General features: G+C 40.7%; 1 long non-coding RNA gene across 1 annotated transcript; it reads left to right on the forward strand.

Moving 5' to 3' along the window:
• The first annotated feature begins 595 nt into the window (after positions 1-595).
• On the forward strand, positions 596-8,880 carry LOC117513265. The gene is made up of 3 exons (XR_004561524.1): positions 596-836; positions 2,439-2,440; positions 8,867-8,880. It is a non-coding gene; the product is annotated as an uncharacterized LOC117513265 (long non-coding RNA).
• Positions 8,881-10,223: the final 1,343 nt, after the last annotated feature.

Raw genomic sequence — 10,223 nt, forward strand, 5'->3', positions numbered from 1 at the left:
TTTGGAGAGGCGTCTCCTATCTTCGAGCCTGCCCACACGACACCTGTGTGAATTTGACTTTGTCCATTATTGTAATCTGTTGTACTTGTTGTGCATATTCACAACAGTAAAGTGTGTTATTTGACCTATTCCATTGTCCGTTCATTTGCGCCCCCTGTTGTGGGTCCGTGTACTTACACTTTCCCAACAACATTGGCAACAGCAATGAAGAAAAACTCCCTTGAAGAATTAAAGTGTACTAAGAAACTAGGCTACTGTAGAGCGATTTGCCCATCTTGACCTGCCTGCTGCCTTGTGGGATCTTGGTGAGAACACAACAGTTGAAAATAGCAGAAAGCATGTGGATTATGATGATTTAGATCAGTTTAAAATGAAGTTGACAGCTTAAAGTGTTTTTGCATTTGTCGTGGACCGCTTGTGACATCCAGGACTGTGTCTGGCAGTAAAGAAGAATTGATTTCTCTCACATACACAGCATCAGGTTTATCTGCAGTGCATTTTGACAGAGTATCAGGACAGAGAAGTTGTCAAAATGACCGAATGTCCTTGCACATTAGAGCGTTGATACCCGGTCCGGGCCGGACAGACTGGGCTGTGTTCAGACAAATATTTTGAAATGATACTCAGATTGTGTCGGGTTCGGTCACGTCAGCACAAAGACACTGAACATACAGAACTTTTGAGAAACAATGTCATAGCCCTGCCTCTCTAACCTCAGCCACTCATAATGAGTGACATATTATTGTTGTTAACAGCGTAATTTAACATACTTTTTTGTTTTGGTGGATCATTAATAAGATTTATTTTTGTCGTGAGCAGAATGCTGAAGTGTGGCAGTTGGCATTACATTTGCAGATGGATTCATCAACACATCCTGACAGAAACTGTTGCCCACATAAGACGCCCTCGTTTTGGAAAATGATGTCTGGAAATAATTTAAATCCTTATCATGAAAAATGAATAAGCAAAAAAGCACACGTTAAAAGCTTAAGAATAATTAGTTGACACGCAGCTACATGTATTGACAATGGCAGACTTTGTACATGTAACATAAGAGGCTTACACGCATGTGGGAGATACTGGTAGTTTGTAAAGGAAGTCTGGTGTAACAGTATAGCTTCCCCCCTGGATAGCTTCCACCCCACCCTGGAAATCCCCCACCCCACCCCTGACAGGCAACATTCCAACATCACACTCTTGGAATTCCAAAATGAGTTTAGACTGAAAGAGCTAGTGCCACTTAACACTTTTAAATCACTCTTGATGGCTCTGACCTGTAGATGTTTTACCTGATTGTATTATCTCATTCAAGTGTCTGTTTTCTAAGTAAATGTAACTGTGTATGTAACTCGCTGTCCTGCCTCTTGGCCAGGACACTCTTGAAGATAACATAGTATACTTCTAGGCATCTTATATATGCTACTCTGGAACCACCCCTAAAAACCCAAACAGTTTAACTGTCAACCCCACTGAGGTCCTTAGACTGGGTCTCATTAACATGAGATCACTGTCCTCAAATCATTGTTGATCAATGATCTAATTATTGATCATCACTTAGATATGATTGGGCTATGTGAAGCCTGGCTTAAACCTACAGCTGTCCTCCCCTTAAATGAGGCCTGCCCACCAGCATATACCTTTAGCCACGTCCCTCGTGATGCGAAGCAAAGCGGGGGTGTTGCTCTTATTTATAAATCTAGGTTTAGCTTATTAGCTGTTGGGGGTTACAAATATCACTCGTTTGAGCATCTGATTCTCTGCTCTGCTCAGGATATTACACGTTGCCAAGGTCAGAAGAATAAAAATCAGTCGTATTACGTTGTCACTGTATATAGGCCTCCTGGGCCATATTCTGAATTTGGTGCGTTCATCTCTAACTTGTCAACTAGTGTAGATAACATTGCGATAATTGGTGACTTTAACATTCATATAAATAAGCCTTCTGATCCCCTCTGCAAATCATTTATGGAAATTGTGGAAGCATTAGGATTTCGGAAATGCATTCGGGATTCGACACACATTAATGGAAATACCCTGGATCTGGTTCTCACACGTGATATTGCTGTCACGAATATTGACATCATGCCTCTTACATCAGTGGTGTCTGATCACTCACTTATTATGTTTACAGTTTTGCTGACGTGTTTAGTGGAACAACAACCTTATAAATCACTACAGCGATGCATCACCTCCTTAACTAAGACTGAACTCGAAGCTCAACTGCCTGATGTCTTAGCTTCACATCTGACAAATACCCAGTCAGTAGACAGACTTGTGGATAGTTTAAACTCAGTTCTCAAAACTACACTCGACATGAATGCACCACCTGTGTTAAAACCGCACTCCCCCAAATCAGTCACCTTGGTTCAATGATTATCTGCGTGACCTCAAGCATAAAGCAAGAGGTCTAGAATGGAAATGGCGTCGTTCAAAATTAGAAGTATTTCACCTTGCGTGGCGTGATGCTATCTTAGACTATAAGCATGCATTACTGGCTACAAAGCGCTGTCGATGTCGTTGCTGATCTGAGCACACAGATCTGTATCTCACATTCATTGCAGCTTACTTTCGGATGTTGAAACCAGGACGTGTATAAAATCAATTTCAATGCGGGATCGGACTGAAGGCGGGAGCGCGTCGTCTTGTCCCTGACGTCATGGAAATGATACGGATGTACAAACTGTTTTCACAGAGGGCTAAATTTTAGCTGCAAATTTGTCATTTTTAAACGAAGATTTCTCCGCTGAATTACAAATTTGGGCTTACAGATTTACTTTACTGCATTCACAAGGGTCTTATAAATACATATCAGCTATTTCTTTCTGAAATCTGACCACATTTATTTCAATGCAGGGCTACTTTAAAGACGTCCCCACAATGGTGGAGAGCGAGCCACGCTCCGGTCGGCCATCAACAAGCTGAAATGACCAGATCATTTCCAAAGTGAACACTGTGGTGATGCGGGACTGTCGTGTGACTGTCCGAGAAATTGTGGAAGAGGTGGACATCAGCACTTTTTCGGCACATTCCACTGTGACAGAAGATTTGGCCATGAAAAGAGTGGCGGTGAAATTCGTGCTGAAGCTGCTGATGGCGGAGCAAAGCACCTTTGTGTTGAAGTCTCACAGGGCATGCTGGACTCCAAAAAATGATGCCCACCTCTTCCACAATTTCTCGGATAGTCACACGACTGAAAAGCCACCGAAAGCCGTCAGAATCTTCCAAATGGTTTCCACCTGGCTGTCGCCCAGTTTCTGGCAAAATTTGATGCGGCACTGCTCCAGTCGTTCCGCCATCTTCCTTGCAATGAAAATCCGCCGAAAGCACAACACACGACCTCACACAAAGGCTGCTTGGCAGCAACTGACGCAATCGACAGGCGTGAAAAAGTTCACGCATGCGCACGAAGGTTCAAAGTTGGCTCATGCAAGCACACATGATTCAAATCCATCAGGTTTTTGCAAAAATAAAGAGGTCCAATACCTTTCTAACAGACCTCGTACATATACCCATGATAATTAATACAAAATATAAATTAATCACTGAACTAAAATTTCAAAACATAAACATGCAAACAGCAGTGCATCAAAAACAAAACAAAATCGATAAACCTAATTCATCACGCCATAACAAGTCATTAAATGATTTTTTGTAGAGGCTTTTAAAGCCAACCAAGTTACCAAGTGATTTTATGTTATCACAAATTCCAAATATTAACACCTTTAACAGAAACACAATGACTTTTTACTGTAGTTCAAATCTTTGATTTTTGAAACAAAGTGATTTTTGAATCAAAAGCGAAATGATCGTGGAAATGTACGGTGCGTCAAAAATACTGGCTGATGTACACACGTTTCTATAGCTACTGTTCCACTGGCGACACATAGAGGTGATGCTGGGAACCGTTTATAGTGTGAAAACAAGACGTCATTAGAGTGATGTGCATATCAGCAACACACTGATGAGCAATTAACACACCCACGTGATTGAAATTATATGGGTGGATATTAAAGCATGCGCAAAGTGATGTGTAAAATGGCACTAACAGTGGCTGCATTAGATGACCTTGCAAATGGTGCAATCTGACATGGGCGTGTATTCAAGGAAGGCGAAGATTTATTTGCAAATGATGATAATTGGCTCATAAACCTATTTTGATTAACAAGGCCACTGTTACTGGAGTTGAGCGCAGAACTGCGGCCAGCCCAGAGTGCAATACAGCGATGAGACAGGAGTTGTCTGTGCACACACAGGTGCTGACCATGCTGGGGTTCCTGGGAACAGGGGCATTCCAGCAGGAGCTGGCCAACCGGTTACGGGTGTGCCAATCAAACTTGCACCGAGCCATACCAGTTGTGTGGAATGCAATCATCCAAATGTCATCCAGGTGCATCATATTCCAACATTATAGCACGATTTGCAGCAAGAGCCGGTTTCCCTAATGTGATCGAATTTGTTTTTTGGCAATGGGGAACAGGTTCATTCCATAAATGTTCAAACCACATGTGATGCCCAAATGCATCTAACTAAACCATGGCTGGGTGTCCTGGTTCAACGCATGACTCTTTCATCCTGACTAACAGAGAGGAGTGAAATTGGGCTGCCCCAACCATGCTGTCATGCTCCTGTAACAAAGTGAGTGACATGTCCTGGAGGCAAACTTTTATTTTACAACTCTAACCCTAACTCCCATATTTCATGGCACATGCACGATGAGTAAATAGTTAATTCACATAAATTATCCCGAATGAAACCAGTGCGGGCATATGGGCATGTGCTCATTCAATTTTTTTCTTTTGTTATTGTTATAATTTTCTTTTTGTTTCTTGATCATGAAACTAGAGCTTCTTAACAGGCCTCCGATTGTTTCCCTGCATTTGTCAATAAACACACAGTGGCCCTCATTATAAAGTCTGTGAGTGCGCTACCCTGAGCCCACAGTGTTGTTGTGGCCTCACACACACTCCCATTAAGTCTTTTACAGTTTATTCCATGTGACAGGGTAAATAAACTATCCCTTGGCGTCTCCACCTAATTCCCAGTCATCTGTAGTTCACAGTCCGTATGATTTATTTTCTGTGTTCATGTTGACTGATGTGACAGCATGGGGAATCCCAGCTCAAAGGGCCTATTTACATGGTTTTTGTTGTGTATGTTGTTTTACATATTTAAACAGGGGTGTGGCCAGGGCGGAGTTTGGTGCATGTGCATGTGCGCTCAATTCCACGTTCAGTGGGATGTGCAAATGGAATATGTGTGGATCCATGCCTACAAACACTTTGATACATCTGGATATTTTTGTGCTTTCGCCAGTTTCTGGGTTTTGGCGTACTCCATGTTTTAGTAGGAAATCCATGCACGTCTTTGTACATGAGGCCCCTGGTGACCCAAATCAGCCTCTTGAAAAGGCAAATTAAACAGCCCCTTTAATGTAACCTTTCCTTTTAAAATTAAGTGAAACTTTCAGATTTGATATAACAGAGGGAAAGACAACATTGGTTGGAATACAAACACAAGGCTGGCTATAAGGTTTACATTTCACAATTATATGTATATCATCCATAAAGTGTTTAATTTTAAAACAAATCCAAGTACAATATTAACACAGTGTAAGTCTGAAGGAGATTAGATGTAAGAAGGAGAGCATAAGAAAAGGATTTGAGTGTAAATTGACAGCAGTAGTCTCGTACTCACTGCAATTTGAAGACTCTATTGATTTTTTATTTTTATTTTTTATGCTCTCCTGGAAAGAAAACTATAACTGAATTGGACTCCCAAATTATAACGTGACATTTGACAGAAAAGATACAAGATGCCGATGATACAGATAATGAAATATAAAGTGATATAACACTGCTGGAGTGAGCCAGAATGACTTCCCACATCTCTGAAATTGACTGCATGTTTGACGTCAACGTCAGCTGGCGTCATTTATCATCTTGAAAAGGGTAAAACTGAACACGTGCATATGCTTGAGAGGAAGATCCCTTCTTTCCACATACCCTGAGTTCCTTTTCTTGACTAAGCCAGTGTCCTTACAGAGAACAGTTTGAGAGCTGCGACTTGCTTTTCAGCTGATTGCGCACAAATGTATCCTAACACCCATGCATCTGCACTGAAGAGCGTGCACATGCACAATGTGCGCTCACACAGTCACACAGAGACACAATTTTCCATTTGAGTGTGAGCCAACAATGGGAGAGAACCCAGAGACGACTGACAGCCAAGGCAGAGTGCTGATGGTAGGCAACATTACGCTGGAATCCTCCAAAGTGTGTGTGTGTGTGTGTGTGTGTGTGTGTGTGTGTGTGTGTGTGTGTGTGTGTGTGTGTGTGTGTGTGTGTGTGTGTTTAAGAGACAGAGTCAGACACACACTGTGGTAGATTTTCAAAAATGTAAAAGCTAAACTTTTGGTGAAAATAAATATATTCAGATGTTTCTTTGATGCTGCGATAGCCTGGCGTCCTGTCCAGGATGTACACCAGGATGTATACCCTATGACTGCTGGGATAGGCTCCAGCATCCCCCTGTCACCCTTAATTGGTCCCAGTCTCACGCCGATTCATGGTGGCATTAGGAAAAGTATATTTTGGCCGGCGATCACCTTAGTATTTCTCTGTTTTTCTTGTTGTTTAATGCTGGCAAATTATACAGTATTTCTTGTCTTTCTGATGCCTGATTCTGTTTTTTCTTTCTGTTTAAGGTGCAGCTCCATCCAGAGATGGGAGTTGTATTTGTGCTGGTGACCCTCCTGTCCTGTGCACCAACAGCATTTCCTGTATATTCGTTTTGTGAATTGCTCAGTAAAGTATGTCTGCAGCACGGCCCAAGCAGAGGGTCACCCCTTTGAGTCTGGTCTGCTTGAGGTTTCTTCCTCAGAGGGAGTTTTTCCTTACCACTGTTGCTCTGGGGGTTAGTAAGGTTAGACCTTACTTGTGTGAAGCGCATTGAGGCCACTCTGTTGTGATTTGGCGCTATATAAATGAAAATAAATTTAAATTGAAAAATTCATCTATGGGTTTGTGAAGGGGCATGAAAATAGGGTGTTTTTTGTAGCGGGGGCACAATGCTGCTGACAGCAGCAGCATTGAGGAGGACGACAGAATGGTTTGTTCACCCACCACTTTCTTATAAGTGATCATTTATTCCTGGCACGGTGTGTTTGCGTATGAAAAAAAAAATTATTTGAGCAGCACAGCGTGCTTAAATTCAGGAGTTTGTTCTAAAATCACTGAAAATAAAGTTTCTGTACATTCTGTATATATTTAATCATTTATAAGTCAGTTTCTTGTGATTGCTAATTCTTCACTTTTTATTCAAAGCAAATGATTGCAAATCTTTATCTGAAAAGCTGTAGACCCACATGGGATGGGGAGAAAATATTTCTAAATAAAATAAAATTCAACTTCTATATCTGTTGTCAAATTTTATCAGGCATAATATTGTAGAAAAATGTTTATGCTAAATGGAGACTTTCCTGTCTAAAATACACATACAGAACATCTGTAATCATAAATTGTATCACATCTAATCTACTTTGAATGAACAGAAGTCTGAACAAAAAACAGGCTGTTAAGTTTACATACATATGTATATTTAGATATAGTGTGGCAGGGACCTTTTAACTTCTAAGCTTTCCTACAATCACTATACAACCCGATCTTACACCAAGTTCATGATGGAATCACAAAAACTGATTTAATGTCCTGGCATCCGTCCATCTGCGGGAGACAATGGTGTAGTGTCCAGTTTGTTTTTTGCCGTTTTTGTTTGTTTGTTTTTAATTTCTAGTGCTGTGCCAGCATCTTGCGATGATGCTGGAGTATCCTCTCCAGTGGAGCTACAAAGCCTGGGCAGACTAATGTGGAAAATCCGCTGTTGCCCATGCAGCAGATCCCCTCTCCACGCTGTCACTGTGGTCCAAAGGAAAGGCAGAAGCCAGTGCAGTTTGGCAGTGGCAGTATCGCAGGAGTTGCTGAGAAAGTGCTCAAGTTCAGCAGCAGACCACCTTAGGGACTCCAACTCCGGATTGTTCCTCAAGGTTTACTCCTGAAAGCCTTTTCCAAGATTGGATATAGGCGCAAGGCAGCGGAGATTTGAGATCAGAGTTTCATTCTCCTAGATGAATTGCCTTCCTTGGCTAATGAGTTCCATCTACCCAAAGCAACTGGTTTTGAGGTGCCAAAGGTACCTTCGCCCCTTCTCCTGTCAGTAGAAGCAGTTCCGCCAGGCTTAGAAGCTAAGCCATGTGAGCAGGCAAGGAGCTGGACTTAGTTGCCAGAGGCGATTTGAGACGCACACCATATGGGAGCACTTTTTAGGTAGTGGGAGCTTGTCCCCACTACCACCCCCGGCTGTAACAACCTTGGATTTAATGTATTAGTTTGTGATATCGTGATATCGTATCACGAAATTTGACATAACATGGGGGGCGTTGGGGTTATGGCTTGGATTAGGATTAGGGTAAGGGTTAAAGTGATTGAAACTTAACCACGTCACATGACGGTATCGTGAAAAAAAACTAAACAAAACATGAGACTGGGCTGCCACGATATGCCTGAGATTAAGGCAGAGCGTCCACTTGACAAATTATTACCCGATGGCCATAATTGATGGCCTCGGGTAATAATTTGTGATAAGATGGGTAATAAGGGTAATAAGTTGCGTTGCTCAGCATAAGTCCAGTCCTATTACTCCCAGCATCTTCAAATTGACACGGAACATTCTTGAGACACAGACCTTGGATAAGTTTCAACATTGGTAACCTTAATCAATCTATTTTAAGAGGTATTTTAAGAGGTTAAAAAGTCACATTCTGTTTCAATCTGTTCAATTTTGTTTTTGAGTGGCAGGCATGACAGCTAAGAGCAGACCTGCAGTGTAACATCAGTGACTGGTCTCTCCAAAATCACTTCTTTTTGTGTGTTTATATACGTTTCTCATATATTATTAGGGCTCCACCGATCCCGATACAAGTATCGGGTGCTATTCAATGTCATATTCATTTACTTGTAATCATAACACTTCTCTGACACTATGACATCCCTTACCAAAAAGTAGTACATACAAGTATGTTTCAAGTATACTTCCAGTTTACTTTTTATATACTTATCAGTACTATTTTTTGGTAAGGGATCCGATACCCCTTTACATCAGCGTGATGTCAGCCTCTCAGTGGGGGGATTTTCACGCACACACTCCATAATTTCCAGAGTATAAGCTGCTACTTTTTCATACGTTTTTAACACTGCAGCTTAAACAATGAGCTGGCTAATTTATGGATTTGGATGGAGTAAATATAAAGTCTTATGTGTTTGTTTCAGTGGAATTCATTATCACATCCTAAAAAAATATCCACATAAAGCCTCCTGATTTTGGAAAACAGCATCTGAAAATACTTTAATTCCTTGTCGTGGCTTTTCAAAAAAGGCTTCACCCTCATGGTACATCCTTATACATTATGTAAAATGGTGACATCACAGGCTGGTGGCCAGCTGCAAAAGTCTGTTTCATTTGTGTGTAAATATATCCTCTTTGTCATACATTATGTAAAAGCTAACAACAAATAATCACTTATATAACTGAAAATGCTGTTTTTGCAAAATGATAATACAAGACATTTTGCAGATGTTAGCGTGTATGCTGACTTCCATTAACTCAAAGCTAACTTCCAATGGAGTTACATTTGTGTCATTAATACATGCAAATGTACAGAGGGTGATCTACAAACAGGGTTGGGAGGGTTACTTTAAAAATGTATTCCGATACAGTTACTAGTTACCTGTTGAAAAATGTAGTCAGTAACGTAATCCAAGTACCATAATATTAAAGTAATGTAATTTGATTACTTTCAATTACTTCTGGATTACTCCAATATCAAATGTGCTAATGCAGACAAAAGAAACTAAATATAAATAGTCTTGACCACATAGTACAGTTTATTAAGCAAAAACAAAACTGTTTCTTTTATATGGCATGCTCTGTTTTACTTCACATTATGAATTAAGAGCACCACAATATTGTTTTAAACACACCCAGTGTTCACCTGCTAAATTTTCAACAAAAAATGCCAAACAAATGAAGGATAATGAAAAATCAGGCAGTGTGCGGATGAATTTGTAATTAAAAGTGGCTTGCAGAACAATATACAAAACAAAAAAGTCTGCTACTTGTTCAGTAAACATAAAATTATCGTACTTTAGTCTTTCACATAGCATTCGCAC

The sequence above is a fragment of the Thalassophryne amazonica genome, chromosome 7 (assembly GCF_902500255.1).
Source record: "Thalassophryne amazonica chromosome 7, fThaAma1.1, whole genome shotgun sequence".
Lineage (NCBI taxonomy): Eukaryota > Metazoa > Chordata > Actinopteri > Batrachoidiformes > Batrachoididae > Thalassophryne > Thalassophryne amazonica.